General features: G+C 39.6%; 1 pseudogene; it reads right to left on the reverse strand.

The window, feature by feature from the left end:
- Positions 1–1,273: 1,273 nt before the first annotated feature.
- Positions 1,274–2,961, reverse strand: LOC127690679 (nuclear autoantigenic sperm protein-like; annotated as a pseudogene).
- Positions 2,962–16,474: the final 13,513 nt, after the last annotated feature.

Here is a 16,474-nt window from a genome sequence, read left to right on the forward strand (position 1 = left end):
CTCTCAAAACATCTGTTTAATACTGTAATAGTGCTGTCATCCTGGAATGCAAAAGCACTTTTCTAAGTATTAATTGCACAGACTCCTGTTTGAAGCATATCCTTGAAGGGTCCATGGAATTCCTTTTCAAAATCACCATAGAGAATCTTCTCTTAAAACTGATGCAAAAATAATTACGCACTCGTAAAGCTGCTAATGGCAGTAACTAATTGCTCCATGTCCGCAGTGCTTGCTAGACCTGTGAGTTTTTGCAAATGATAATGCTTTTCTGGGGACTCATTTAAGTCTCTGATAATATTCTAAGTGCTTCAGGTGGATTATCTAGCTTAATCTTGCAAAAGCTTATGAAATTGGCATTATGCTTTTGCTCAATAATGCCCAATAATAACTGGGAATATACACTCAAGAAACTTAAGAAGCGTATCCAAGGTTACAAGTCTAATCAGTGGTGTTATGGAGATTTAAACTAGGCTGTGATTTGGGTTCAGGCTGCCATCCCTCCCAGCATCTTATTCTGCCTCTTCCTTGGTGTCTTATTAACTTCATGTTAGATGTGAGGCAAGCCATGTCCAAGGAGGGCAAAGAATTTTCTGGAGATTGAAAATTCAGTAGAAGAAAAGTCCTTGGAGATCCACTTGGCCTATCTGTACCTCTGCTCATCTCCTTAGACACAGTAATACCAAATAAGACATTCCTGCTCTGGATATAGAGAGAAGCATGATTTCTGACAAAACCCTTGCCCATAAAGTCAAGGTTTTCTACGGAAATACAAGCCTTTCCTCTTAGCTATCATTTTAACCAGGCAATAGGTTAATCAGCTGAAACCACCTCACTTCACTGTGGTTTGACCCTCAGTGATAGACAGAGTCAGTGGAAAAGATTGAAAAACTAGTGAATCTGGATTCTGCCCCTAAAGAATTTGATCTCAGGGTTGTAAGAGAATCTGTATCAGGAGTTTTCAAAGGTTCCCAGGTGACTTTAGGGTGTAGTCAACATCTGACCAGCCACTTAGAAACTTATGTTCAAAGGATGCCACTGAGTGTCAAAAGGAATGTAGAGGCACTCCAATGAGTCAGCGGTCTTTATTTTTCAAAAAAAAAAAAAAAAAAAAAAACATGTATGCCCCTCCCATAGAAGCCTGATTCTATGTCTAATACACATGTTTTTGTTGCCTACACTCTTTATTGGAGCTATACAAAAAGGATCCCCAAAAGTGAAAATATTCATTCTGTACAAAGCCACCTTCCCTCAGGAGGAAGGTTCTGCTCACCTCTTAACATGCAGTGCTTTTCATTGTAGCTGCAGCTCCACTGTCCCTCTGTTGTTGTCTGCCTCTCAGCCTGCTTCTCAGCCTCAGCCATGTTTTCTGAAACTTCATTTCTACTGGAGACAGCATCCCCACTGCCTCCATTGACCCTGGCCCTTGTTTAACTTTCTTTGCGTCATCTTTCTGGGGACTCCCTTCATCTGCTTTCCTCTTCCTTCTGACGAGATGGGAAATATATGCCACACAATGTTGGTTTTCTTTTTTTAAAAAAAATTACAATTTTTAATAAAAAAAAATGAACAGAACATATACGCAATATATCCTAACAAATCATTCCCATATGTTGGGAGGGGAAGTTGCTCATTTTGATACATGAAGTATGGAAAACTGATGAGGATTCCAGAGCACTGAAGCTGAGGTAGTTTAGAGAAAATAAGATTTCATTCTTTACAGTTCTAAATAAAAGCCGGGGTTTAAATGATTTAAATCTTTGCAATCGTGGATACTGAGGCATGGGCTCCACTAGGAGTGAAGCCAGAAATAGAGCTCTCCACAGAGTAGCTATCAGGGCCAGTTCAGCGACATTCCCACTCCACTGACATTCCTTTGCATCTTCCATCTTCTTTCGAGGAATTTCAGGTAGCAGTTCTTTCAGGTCCTTGATTTCTTTCTCATGTTCAGTAAATGATCCTTCAGCTTCCTTCATCTGCTCATGTAGGACAGCCATTCTCCTCTCAATGACTTCGATAGATTTACCAAACTGTGCTACTGCCTCATCATACTGAGAGTTCTAACCATAGGTCAAACCCAATTGGTAATGAGTCTCTGCAAGGAGATGGTCGTGAGCTTCCAAATACTGTTCTTGCAGGCTTAGTCAAGTCTTAAACTCCTCACAGCTTGGATATAATTTTCAGATTCAACACTAACTTCTCCAAATTTAAGATGGGCTTGTGCAGCATAAAGCTGGGCTTCTTTTGTTTCTTGCCTCTTAAAAATGATCTTGGCTAAAATCCAGTATATCCCAGGCAAATTCTAAATTCCCAATCTCCTCCTCTTCATTTTCTTGAAGAATTTTTTTTTCAAGAACTGATTGATTTGGTGTTTCTTCAACCTTGTCATTCTCTTTGTCTTCTTCCTTGGAGCCTTCCAGTTTCATCTACATTATCATTAGTTTCTACCAAAGACTCATCTGTTTTGTTCACCTTCTTCCTCTTCTACATGCACTCCTTCTAAGACATTTCCCAACACTCCATTCTCCAATCTGACCAACTCCAGAAATGACTTCCCATAGAAAAAGAAGGCTTCTCTACACTCATTAGCTGTTTATCCATACTTCTTACCTAAAAGACTAGCTGCTTCCTAGAATGCAGTAACAGCTGCTGGAATGTCACCCTTCGACCAGTGTTTCTGTCCTAATCCCAGCACTTTCTTAGCTTCACTATCCACATCCAGACCTTTAATCCCAGCACTGAGGAGGCAGAGGCAAGTAGATCAGCATGGTCTACGTGGTGTGTTCCAGGTCAGCCAAGGCTCTCCATTTTATGTGCAGAGGTAGAAGGAACAGGAACATCTTCAATTTCAGGTAGAGAAAATGGCAGATTTGACTAATAAACATTTAAATAATCTCTAAAGTCAGTTACATAGCAACTTCTCATCCTTGTTCTTACCTTGAGATTGGCTCCTGCAGTGCACATATAAAACCTGTGACTTGAGTTAGGCCCTGCATGCCCTTGCCTGTCTTGTGGGTGCCAGCATCACCTGCTTTCTTGAGTACAGGATATCAAACATTTGTCCCAGAGGGTGTTTCAGATGCTCTTTGGAATATTTCTCTGAGGAGCAACCAAGGAGAATTTTTATTTACTCTTTCTTGGAAAAGATGAAATGATGACTAATAATTTATGACCCCAAACCTCATATTACCTTATGGTTCTAATTGTTGTTTGCAGTAGAAGTGAAGAAATGCCACCTTCACTGCTGTCTGGGAATAGCTTATCCATCCCTGATAGGGCTGTAGAGAAGGGGATACTGATGCTTGATGATGCTTTCTAAGACTAATTCAGAATCATAAGCCTTTCTTCTCTTAAGGATTTTCCCTTTTGTTGTCTTAGGAAGGAATGCTCAGCCTGGGCCACCTTTTCTACAGTGAGAGACTTGTATGGATGAAGATGGCCAGACAGCCTGCCCAACTTTCCTACCTCATTCCTCTGCCAGTGGAAGTTCTCATTCATCTGGTGGGATAAAATCTGATTCTTGACACTGACTGTTGTTGAGTAAAAAATAGGCGTACACGGTCTTCCTTTGCTTCAGAGGGTCTTAACATTTGACTCCACTGCCTAAACACTTCAATAGAAGACAAGAATTCTGTCTGTAGTTTAGCCAGTATCTTGGTGTCTTTGAGCTAGAGCAGAACTGGATCTTATGAAAACTAAGTTACTTTATATTCTGGGTGGCTAATGGCAGTCCATACTCTTCCCTCTAGTACTTTGAAAGAAGTGTGATAAGTTCACCAGTGGCTTCTATTATTTCTAAGTTTCTTTTTTTCCTTTTTCTTATTGGATATTTTCTTTAATTTTTTTTATATTTTTATTTTCTATATTCTTTGTTTATATTCCAAATGATTTCCCCTTTCCCGGATCCCCCTTACCCATATATCCCATAAACCTTCTTCTCTCCATCCATTCTCCAATCACCTCCCTCCTTTTTTGCTCTGTCCTTATATTCCCCTCCAATGCTAGGTCAATACTTTCCAGGAACAGGACCTTCTCCATACTTCTTCATGGGAGTCATTTGTTATGCGATTTGTGCCTTGGGTATTCAGGGCTTCTGGGCTAATTAATATACACTTATCAGAGATTGCATTCCATGTGTATTCTTTTGTGACTGGGTTACCTCACTTAGGATGATATTTTCCAGATCAAACCATTTGCCTAAAAATTTTGTGAATTCATTGTTTCTAATTGCTGAGTATTCCATTGTGTAAATATACCACATTTTCTGTATCCATTCCTCCTTTGAGGGGCATCTGGGTTCTTTCCAGCTTCTGGCTATTATAAATAAGGCTGCTATGAACATAATGGAGCATGTGTCTTTATTGCATGCCGGGGAATCCTTTGGGTATATGCCCAGGAGAGGTATAGCAGTGTCCTCCGGAAGTGTCATGTCCAGTTTTCTGAGGAACCGCCAGACTGATTTCCAAAGTGGTTGTACCATCTTACAGCCCCAACAGCAGTGGAGGAGTGTTCCTCTTTCTTCACATCCTGGCCAATACCTGCTGTCTCCTGAGTTTTTGACCTTAGCCATTCTGACTGGTGTAAGGTGAAATCTCAGGGTTGTTTTGATTTGCATTTCCCTAATGACTAATGATGTTGAGCACTTCTTAAGGTGCCTCTCGGCCATCTGAATTTCTTCAGGTGAAAATTCTTTGTTTAGATCTGTACCCCATTTTTTAATAGGGTTATTTGGTTCCCTGGGGTCTAACTTCTTGAGTTCTTTGTATATATTGGATATTAGCCTTCTATCAGATGTAGGGTTGGTGAATATCCTTTCCCAGTTTGATGGTTGCCGTTTTGTCCTTTTAATAGTGTCCTTTGCCTTACAGAAACTTTGTAATTTTATGAGGTCCCATTTGTCAATTCTTGATCTTAGAGCATAAGCTATTGGTGATCTGTTCAGGAACTTTCCCCCCGTGCCCATGTCCTCTAGAGTCTTCCCCAGTTTCTTTTCCATTAGTTTCAGTGTGTCTGGTTTTACATGGAGGTCCTTGATCCACTTGGAGTGAAGTTTAGTACATGGAGATAAGAATGGATCAATTCGCATTCTTCTGCATGCTGACCTCCAATTGAACCAGCACCATTTGTTGAAAAGGCTATCTTTTTTTCCACTGGATGTTTTTGGCTCCTTTGTCGAGATCAAGTGACCGTAGGTGTGTGGGTTCATTTCTGGATCTTCAATTCTATTCCATTGGTCCACTTGTCTGTCACTGTGCCAATACCATGCAGTTTTTAATACTATTGCTCTGTAGTATTGCTTGAAGTCAGGGATACTGATTCGCCCAGAATTTCTTTTGTTGTTGAGAATAGTTTTAGCTATCCTGGGTTTTTGTTATTCCAGATGAATTTGAGAATTGCTTTTTCTAACTCTGTGAAAAACTGAGTTGGGATTTTGATGGGGATTGCATTGAATCTGTAGATTGCTTTTGGCAAGATGGCCATTTTAACTATATTAATCCTGTCGATCCACCAGCATGGCAGATTTTTCCATTTTCTGAGGTCTTCGATTTCCTTCTTCAGAGACCTGAAGTTCTTGTCATATAGATCTTTCACTTGTTTGGTTAGAGTCACACCAAGATACTTTATATTGTTTGTGGCTATTGTGAAGGGTGTCATTTCCCTAACTTCTTTCTCAGCCTGCTTATCCTTTGAGTACAGGAAGGCAACTGATTTGCTTGAGTTGATTTTATAACCAGCCACTTTGCTGAAGTTGTTTATCAGCTGTAGGAGTTCTCTGGTGGAGGTTTTCGGCTCACTTACGTAGACTATCGTGTCATCTGCAAATAGTGATAATTTGACTTCTTCCTTTCCAATTTGTATCCCCTTGACCTCCTTATGTTGTCTAATTGCTCTAGCTAGAACTTCAATTACAATATTGAAAAGATATGGAGAGAGAGGACAGCCTTGTCTAGTCCCTGATTTTAGTGGGGTTGCTTCAAGTTTCTTTTCATTTAGTTTGATGTTGGCTACCGGTTTGCTGTATATTGCTTTAACGATGTTTAGGTATGGGCCTTGAATTCCTGTTCTTTCCAAGAACGTGAAAGGATGCTGAATTTTGTCAAATGCTTTTTCTGCATCTAATGAGATGATCATATGTTTTTTTTTCTTTGAGTTTGTTTATGTAGTGGATAGCATTGATGGATTTCCTTATATTGAATCATCCCTGCATCCCTGGGATGAAGCCTACTTGATCATGGTGGATGATCGTTTTGATGTGTTCTTAGATTCAGTTGGCAAGGATTTTATTAAGTATTTTTGCATCAATATTCATAAGAGAAATTGGCCTGAAGTTCTCTTTCTTTGTTGGATCTTTGTGTGGTTTTGGTATCAGCATAATTGTGGCTTCATAGAGTTGGGTAGAATTCCTTCTGTTTCTATTTTGTGGAAAAGTTTGAAGAGTATTGGTATTAGGTCTTCTATGAAGGTCTGATAGAATTCTGCACTGAAGGCATCTGGTCCTGTGCTTTTTTTGGTTGGGAGAATTTCTATGACCCTTTTTATTTCGTCAGGTGTTATGGAACTATTGAGATGATCTATTTGATCCTGATTTAGTTTTGGTATTTGGTATCTCTCTAGGAAATTGTTCATTTCCTCCAGATTCTCCAGTTGTGTTGAGTATAGGCTTTTGTAGTAGGATCTAATGATTTTTTTAATTTCCTCAATTTCTGTTGTTATATCTCCCTTTTCATTTCTAAGTTTGTTAATCTGGATACTGTCTGTGTGTCCTTTGGTTAGTCTGGCTAAGGGTTTATCTATCTTGTTGGTTGTCTCGAAGAACCAGCTCCTGGTTTTGTTGATTCTCTGTATGGTTCTCTTTGTTTCTACTTGATTGATTTCGGCCCTGAGTTTGATGATTTCCTGCCTTCTATTCCTCCTGGGTTAAATAGCTTCTTTTTGTTCCAGGGCTTTCAGGTCTGTCATTAAGCTGTTAGTGTATGGTCTCTCCATTTTCTTTTTGGAGGCACTCAGGGCTATGAGTTTTCCTATTAGCACTGCTTTCATTGTGTCCCATAGATTTGGGTATGTTGTGTCTTCATTTTCATTAAGTTCTAAAAAGTCTTCAATTTCTTTCTTTATTTCTTCCTTGACCAAGTTATCATTGAGTAGAATATTGTTCAGTTTCCACGTGTATGTGGGTTTTCTGTTGTTTTTGTTGCTAGTGAAGACTACTTTTACTCCATAGTGATCTGACAGGAGGCAGGGGATTAGTTCGATCTTCTTATATTTGTAGAGGTCTGTCTTGTGACCAATTATATGGTCAATTTTGGAGAAGGTACCATGAGGTGCTGAGAAAAAGGTATATTCTTTTGCTTTAGGATAGAATGTAATATATATATATATATATATATATATATATTAAATCTAATTGGTCCAAAGCTTCAATTAGTTTCACTGTGTCCCTGTTCAGTTTCTGTTTTCCTGATCGGTCCATTGAGGAAAGTGCAGTGTTGAAGTCACCCACAATTATTGTGTTAGGTGCAGTGTGTGCTTTGAGCTTTAATAAAGTTTCTTTTACGAAAGAGGGTGCCCTTGCATTTGGAGCATAGATGTTCACGATTGAGAGTTATTGTTGTATTTTTCTTTGACCAGCAAAAAGTGTCCCTCAGAGTCTCTTTTGATGACTTTGGGTTGAAAGTCAATTTTATCTGATATTAGAATGGCTACTCCAGCTTGTTTCCTGAGACCATTCGCTTGTAAAATTGTCTTCCAGCCTTTTACTCTAAGGTAGTGTTTGTCTTTGTCCCTGAGGTGTGTTTTCTGTATGCAGCAAAATGTAGGGTCCTGTTTACGTATCCAGGCCGTTAGTCTATGTCTTTTTATTGGGGTATTGAGTCCATTGATGTTAAGAGATATTAAGGAATAGTGATTATTACTTCCTGTCATTTTTGATGTTATTTTTTAAATTTGATTGGTTAACTTCGTTTTGGTTTGATGAAAGAAGGTTACTATCTTGCTTTTTCCAGGGTATAGTTTCCCTCCTTGTATTGCTGTTTTCCTCCTATTATCCTTTGTAGGACTGGGTTTGTGGATAGATATTAGGTAAACTTGGTTTTGTCATGGAATATCTTAGTTTCTCCATCTATGGTGATTGAGAGTTTTGCTAGGTATAGTAGTTTTGGCTGGCATTTGTGTTCTCTTAGAGTCTGCATGAGATCTGCCCAGGATCTTTTAGCTTTCATAGTCTCAGGTGAAAAGTTTGCTGTGATTCTGATAGGTCTTCCTTTATATGTTACTTGGCCTTTTTCTCTTACTGCCTTTAATATTCTTTCTTCGTTTAGAACATTTGGTGTTTTGATTATTATGTGACAGGAGGTATTTCTGTTCTGGTCCAGTCTGTTTGGAGTTCTGTAGGCTTCTTGTATATTCATGGGCATCTCTCTCTTTAGGTTAGGGAAGTTTACTTCCATAATTTTATTGAAGATATTTGCTGGCCCTTTCAGTTGTAAATCTTCACTCTTATCTATGCCTATAATCCTTAGGTTTGGTCTTTTCATTGTGTCCTGGATTTCCTGGATATTTTGGGTTACAAGCTTTTTGCATTTTGCATTTTCTTTAACTGTTGAGTCCATGGTTTCTATGGTATCTTCAGCATCTGAGATTCTTTCTTCTATCTCTTGTATTCTGTTGTTGATATTTACATCTATGTCCCCTCATTTCTTCCCAAGGTTTTCTATCTCCAAAGTTGTCTCCCATTGAGTTTTCTTAGTTGTTTCTACTTCTGATTTTAGATCCTGGATGGTTTTGCTTAGCTCCTTCACTTGCTTGTTTGTGTTTTCCTGTAATTCTTTAAGAGCGTTTTGTGTTTCCTCTTTCATGACCTCAGCCTGTTGACCAAAGTTCTCCTGTATTTCTTTAAGTGATTTTTGTATTTCCTCCTTATTAGCTTTTGTATTCTCCTGAATTTCTTTCAATGATTTTTGTGTTTCCCTTGTAAGGGCTTCTAACTTTTGATCCATTTTCTCCTGAATTTCTTTAAGTATGTCCTTCATGTGTTCCTGTACCAGCATCATGACCAGTGATTTTAAATCCAAACCTTGTTTTACTGGTGTGATGGGGTATCTAGGACATGCTGGTAAAGGAGAATTGGGTTCAGATGCTGCCATATTGCCTTGATTTCTGTTAGTGATGTTCCTGCGTTTGCCTTTTGCCATCTAGTTCTCACTGGTGTTAGTTGGTCTTGTCAGTGCTGGACTCACCAGTGCAAGCTGCCTCTTCCCAGGTGGCCTCTAGTGCACAGCTGACCTCCTGCACTGCCTGGAGACAGGGTGCTGTGGCCCAGGCTGTTCAGATCCTGAAGCAGACACCTGAAGGCTCCTGCAGGGGCCTGCTGGACTCAGCAGAGCACACTGAATCCTCCCTGCCGGCCTCCCGGATGCCCCTCTTGCCTCTTGCAGGACCTGGAGATGTGGTGTTGCAGCCCAGGCTGCTCTGGATTCTTAAGGGGAGATCTGAATGCTCCTGCCAGAGGCCTCAGGACTGGAACCTAAGCTCTGTGCTGGAGCAAGCTGTGAGCTCCCAGTCTGCTTCCAGGTGCACACCAGGCCTCTTGCACTTCCTGGAGACAGAGTGCTGTGGCCCAGGCTGTTCAGATCCTGAAGCAGACACCTGAAGGCTCCTGCACGGGCCTGCTGGACACACCAGAGTATACTGACTCCTTCCCACTGGCCTCGTGGATGCCCCTCTTGCCTCTTGCAGGACCTGGAGATGTGGCGTTGCAGCCCAGGCTGTTCTAGATCCGGAAGTGGAGATCAGAAGGCTCCCGCCAGAGGCCTCAGGACTGGAACCTAAGCTCTGTGCTGCCAGAGCAAGCTGTGCGCTCCCAGTCTGCTTTATTTCTAAGTTTCTTAGCTTGAAATGGCTCCTTAATCCAATCTTAGTCCTGCTATTATGAAGACAATATGTTTGTTACGTAGATGATAACAATCTGGGCATGGATTACATATCTGTTTTCTCACTACTGTGACACTACTGGCTTGTACATACTAACTGCTAAATAAGTTATTCATTCAATAATGAAATTATTGAATGTGTAGCTGATTAGATATGTTGCTAATTACTCTGTTGCCATGATGAGGAGAAGGTGGAGAAGGAGGAGGAAGAGGATGAAAATGATGATGATGATGAGGAGTAGTATATTGTGAGGCTGGGGCACTGAGTCGATAAGGGCTCTTCTTACATTTTCAATATTTAGTTGGTCGAAAAGTGGGCAAGAACTCTGAGCAGTTAGATTTTATAGGCCAAACAATCACTCTGACAACTATTTACATTTAGCCCTAAGTGCTTTCTACATATTCCAAGCAGATTTATTCTGTAATTTCTTGGATACCTGGAGGAGTACGGTAAATCATTTTTGAACATATAACGTGCATATTCACCCCATGAATCTCAATTAACTATGTTTTATATGCAAGTGATCACTTTATCCATGAAAGTTTCTCTCATTCTTAGGCATGTCCAACTTTTTGCCATTAAGATGTCATCTACAAAAATCATGCTTGAGGACCACACAGCATAGTTACAAAACTTTTCACAAGAATTCATGTTTTGAATGAGCTTATGCTTTTTCCCCTGGGGTATGCTCATGGTTGTGCTGAGCTGCACACGGCCAGCAGCCAGTGATTGGACATCGCCACTCCGTACTATTCTCTTCCTCTTCTGCCTTCTCCATTATAATTCTCCCTCAGGAATTTAATCAACATTGCCACATTGTACTGGAAATGAATTATTTTAAAATATAATGTGAGGCTCTCCTTACAATTCTTTTTTGCTACATAACTACAGTCTTTATATTGAGGAAATAATTGAGTGGAATTTGCCTGTAGTGGCCTGGTCAAAGTTCATTGGAAGTAGAGTTAAAAGCAATGCATGATGACTTTGAGAGGTGAAGTTCACATATATCAGCCATGCCGCTAGGCCAGTCCCATAGTGTTGGCCCTGTCTTAAACCCACCCTGGAACTTACACACTTTACACTGTATTTGGAGCTTTTTGAACCAGTTCACAGAACCATTCAATGCATAACCTTCAAAAATATGAGTCTTGGGGGTTTAAATATGAGCATATATCTTCTAGCTCTTTAGGCAGATAATATAAGTTTTCCTCATGCTAGCATTTTGTCTATAAAATATAACCTGTGTTTAATGAGGAGGTGCCTATTTAAAGGCACACACCCACATGCTCACAAGTCTCAGTTCTGTAACTCCAATGCTGTAACTAGCCCAAAGAAAAAACACAGTGAGACCTCTGGGCTTCTAAGCCCAGAGATGAAGAGTTTTGAAGCAGGGTGAGGTGAATGATGCTGTTACAAGATGAGTAGGTTCCAGAAGTACTAGCAGAACTCGAGTGAACTGAGCTCCTTAGAACTGAGGCCAACCGAGAGAAGTAAAGGACAAATGGTACTCATACTGTCTGTGGCTTCGATCCAAACTTCTGACTCACTGGTTTATCTCCTCAGGTGCTTGGATTATAAAAGCAGTGCAAACACTGTCATTAAAAATAGAAGTTATATTGTAAATTAAATGTCCCCACTGGGGAGGTAACATTTCTGAGCTATTTGCAGTTGGCAGACACTAAAATAAGATACCCACTCTGCAGTGGATTCTGTTTCCTCCCTGTCACTTTAATTGGACTGCCAGGACACACGTCATCTTCAAGTGTGTTTACCCATCCTAAATCAAGAAAGTGACTTTCTAGAAGCACAGAAAGAAGTTGAACAAGCAAGCCTGCCCTAGAATTGCACTGTATTGATTTGGTGTTAAACCAACAGGAAAGAATCCCTCCAAAACATTTCTATTTAACCACCACAGAAGAGGCCTGAGAATGAAACTGAGATCTTCTGAGTTCTTCTCTTTAAATCAAAGGGCTCTATTTGCAGTTTGAAGTACTCTGGTGCGTAGTAAAATCTTGGTTAGCTGGGATTCCTTGTGCCGGTCTCTTGCAGAAAAATCTTAAGAGAGACATTGCAGCCTCAAGAACTCCCAGGAGACCTGAAAGCAATACAGACGATGTGAAGCCTCATCTACATCTCCAGGGTTCACCACTGAGAGTTAGAAAGCCTGAAGGTTAGAAGAGTCCCCAGTGACTGGCAAGGGCTCTATAAGAAAAGGGAATTCACTTTTGTTCTTAATACTCTCCTAGACAGAAATGTAGACCAGTAAATTAAAGGATTTTTCCCCCAAAGTAATGAATTTTTTTTTCTAGTTGAATTTGCCTATTTAGTTTATTAATAGCCCTACTCTGAGTTTTCTGGTTGCCTATTTTAGTCTTGCAAGAGATGAAGGAAAAATGCAAGCACTCAACAGGGCTACACTTAGACAGCTTCATGGGAGACACTGATGTGAATTCATTTGGTGTTTGGTTTGGCCAGGGTTTATTTTATTCAGGAGTTGTTATTTGAAGAATTTTCAGGGCAGCTTTATTTGTAGCATGACATAGCCGTGAGCAACACAGGACAGAAGTAGGCATGTGGGAAACAGGGTACCTCCTCATGGATGCTGGGGAGAAGTGGCAGGTTTCAGTACTATTTTAGATGTGCAGGATTCTCACTCATTTCCAGCACTGATTGAGAAAGACAGTAAAGATGCTTCTGGACATAAATATCCTCATGTTAGTGAGTGTATAAGGCCAGGGCAGGAGGTGAATGTGGCAACTTGGGATTGGTGTAGGACATGGTGAAAAGCGCCTTAAGATTGATGCAGGAACCAACACAGATTATTAGTAAAAAGAATGCAGGATGACATTTGTCCACCATGTCCTCAGTTACATGACTTGTCTGGTGACCACGTTCAATTTCTCTGCCATCAACCTCCAGCTGTCCTTGTACCACCCTTATTCTCACAGCTGGAAAGCTCTATCATGAATGTAAGACCCAGATAAACAGATACCCCCCTGAACAAACAAAATACCCAACAATATTTATGGTGAGCCCCTGGGGAGAAAATCCAATGTGAAATCATTTAATTCTGAGTTATGAATGTATATCTTTGGAAATAGACAATTTGGATATCGGATTGCAGTAAACTAATTAAATTACATCCAGAAGGAAATGCTGCTGCTTCTACGAATCTCTTCTGTCTAGTACTAGGATGCTCGCTTCTGGAAGAAGATGAGGTTTTCTTCCTTTCCTTCTGCTTTACTTGATCGCTGCTTGCCTGACTCAGACCTATCTTTGGAGATGTGTGACAGTTTCATGTAAGTGGTTGTTGTTTGGGCATCAGTAACTTCCTTTCCCACCTAGTCTTACATAACTTTTCCGAATATGCGAGAAGTAATGGACATCTTGGTATTAGGTATACTTGTGCACAAAGAATTCAGACCAGACATATTAGTTGGCTTACAAAGGTTGGCCTTTATTTTGGGTGTTATTATTTTGGCCTCTTACTCCCTTGACCAGAAAGGAAATTTGAGACTATTTTGTAAAATTATTTCTGTTCCTAGATAAAGAAGCTACAGGTTAAGTGAACTGTTTGAGATTAGATCTCAAGGTTAGGACTAGAGATGGAGTATGTAGTCCATACTTTTTCACACACACACACACACATGAGATAAGTATCATATATATGTTTATATCTAAGATAAATATATATCATATACATATTATATCTGAGATAATTATATATCATATATATTATATGAAATAAAGCTCACATCTGTATTTTAGAAATGCCTTTAATGATGTTCTTTTATTAACTTTCTACTTTACGTGTGTGAACAATGAGTTTTTATGACATTTTCATACATGTGTATCATTATATTTGTGAATGTTCACCTTCTTCATCACCTCATTTCTCCCTCCCCTTCCCATTTTTCCCTTACCTCTCCCTAAATAATCTCTTTTCTGCTTTTGTGTCTCATACATCTATTCACATATGGGAAAGGATATGCAATGTGTTTCTTCCAGTTTGTAACTAAAAAGAGAACTTCACTCACTCTTCTTCCAGGGTAGAGAGAAGGGAGAGCAGGATGGTTGACTTGGTGAAATAACTCAGACATTGATTTGGGGAACTATCTTTGCTGTGTTTTGACTTGTACAGGACTTGCTGCCTGGGCAGAAGCAGCCTACTTGCCATCATGAAGAGTCATACTTGAGATGAATAGCTAGCGTGAAGACCAAGACACCCAGAGCAGCCTGCATGGTTGACAGTATTTTCCAGATGCTGAGTTAACTTCTCATCTGTTGCTTTCCTGTCTTGTGATGTTGTTGGGAATTGTGGTAGGAAGTGATTGAGCAGCTCTCCCAAGTTCTATTCAATACCCATTAAGAGTTTGCTACTAATGGATGGAGCTGGAGAACATCATACTAAGTGAGATAACCCAGTCTCAAAAGATCAATCATGGTATGCACTCACTAATAAGTGGTTATTAACCTAAAAAACTGGAATACCCAAAACATAATCCACACATCAAATGAGGTACAAGAAGAATGGAGGAGTGGCCCCTGGTTCTGGAAAGACTCAGTGGAGTCTGGACTCAGTCTGGAAAGACTAGCAGTATAAGGCAAAACCAGAACAGGGAAGTGGGAAGGGGTGGGTGGGAGAGCAGGGGGAGGGAAGGGGGCTTATGTGACTTTCAGGGAGTGGGGGGCCAGAGAAGGGTAAATAATTTGAAATGTAAATAAAAAATATATCAAATAAAAAATATAAAGTTATTAAATATGATGCCAAATGGGAAATAAAAAAAATTTAAAAAAAGAGTTTGCTACTACCCACAGTGGGCATGTATACTTACTAAAAAAGGTAAATAATACATGTACTAGTGTTTAACTGGATATAGCTCATATTTTTAAAGATTAACACACATTGAATTGTGTGGCCCAACACTTACAACTGAGAGCAGTAATTGTTGTTATAGCCTGGCCTTGATGTACTAAAATAATGTACTTAAACACAGCTCAGATAGTTGCAAGGGGTGTGTCATCATTAGACTGTAGACTGCTGTTATGGAACATGTTTCAATTAAGGACATGTCTTTCATTGCTATCAGATAAAACATACAGTTATCTCTTTACATTGGGACCCTCTACTCACTATTGGCCTAATGGCTTCAGCTTTTGGGAACAGATTTTTTGGTGAATGTTCCAATATGTCTTTGGTCGTTGAATAAAAAGATAATAAGAGAAGGGAATTATGTTGGAAAGAGGGCTTTTGGGCTCAGTGGCATTCCAAGGACATTACTCAGAAGGCAGGGTTTCTAGAAGTATAACATTGAGGAAAAGAAAGTTCAGAAGTCATCGGTTTTGAGTAAAAGTCAAAACATCCTACAAGTCCTTCATGGCTGGCCTATTGTACAAATCACACTGGCTTTCCACTCTCAACACACAGGCTACATTGTGCTTCTCTCATTCCATGAGACTTGTAAGTAACAGTGAATATAGGAAGGGTTATAGAAAATGAAACCTATATAGGTTAAGAGTGAGACATTGAGTTTCAGTAGAGAATTCTGCTCTCATTTGTCTTGCCTTATATGACTCATTTCAATTCCTGGTTTGTTTCCTATATTTTAAAATAAAGGTGGTAGACTAGCATTTAAAATAACCCTTTAATTTGTGAAACTGTGTCACAGAGATGATATTCATATGATTCCATACAGAATCATATTCATTCATTTCTTCAGTGACACATAGTGAATATGCCAATTGCATAATATGTGTTATGACTTAGTCATGTCAAAGATATGTGACCATGAGATCTGCACCGATGACCTCATTTGTGAAAAGGTTACAATAATACAGAACTTGTGGTTTTTTCAGAAATGAGCGGTGAGATTATTCCTCCTGTTTCATGGTTATAAAATACTATAAAGAGGAATGTCATTATTAAAATTCATGGAAACTCAATTATTTGGGAAATATCTACTCTTATACCTCATATTTTTATAAAAACCTATATAGGTTTCATTTTCTATAACCCTTCCTGTATTCACTGTCACTTACAAGTCTCATAGAATGAGAGAGGCACAATGTAGCCTGTGTGTTGAGAGTGGAAAGCCAGTGTGATTTGTACAGTGGGCCAGCCATGAAGGACTTGTAGGATGTTTTGACTTTTACTCAAAACCGATGACTTCTGACAAAAGGTCCATTCCAAGTACCTGCTTTTCCCTTTAGGTCTCACCTTCCAAATGCATGATCTCCCAAAGCAGTGGCACTTGTGAAAGAAATATCTCATGATGTAGAGGAAGACATTTCAACTTAGTCTTGAATGCAAACAATAGTCATGAATGCTTAGAAGTGAGGCCTCTGGGGGCACCTACAGGATTTTGTCTAAAGCTCCTCTACTGTTTTTGAATTTTCCTCAGTTATGGCTTATCTTTACCTAGGAGATAAAGGTTTCAAGCTTTTCATAACTTTCCCCTTCCCACTCAAGATACCTTGCCTTGAGACTTTTATGTCTACCTAACTTTAGAAATAAAATAGACACAACAAAAAAGATAAACATGAAATT

This window comes from Apodemus sylvaticus, chromosome 8 (assembly GCF_947179515.1).
Source record: "Apodemus sylvaticus chromosome 8, mApoSyl1.1, whole genome shotgun sequence".
NCBI lineage: Eukaryota > Metazoa > Chordata > Mammalia > Rodentia > Muridae > Apodemus > Apodemus sylvaticus.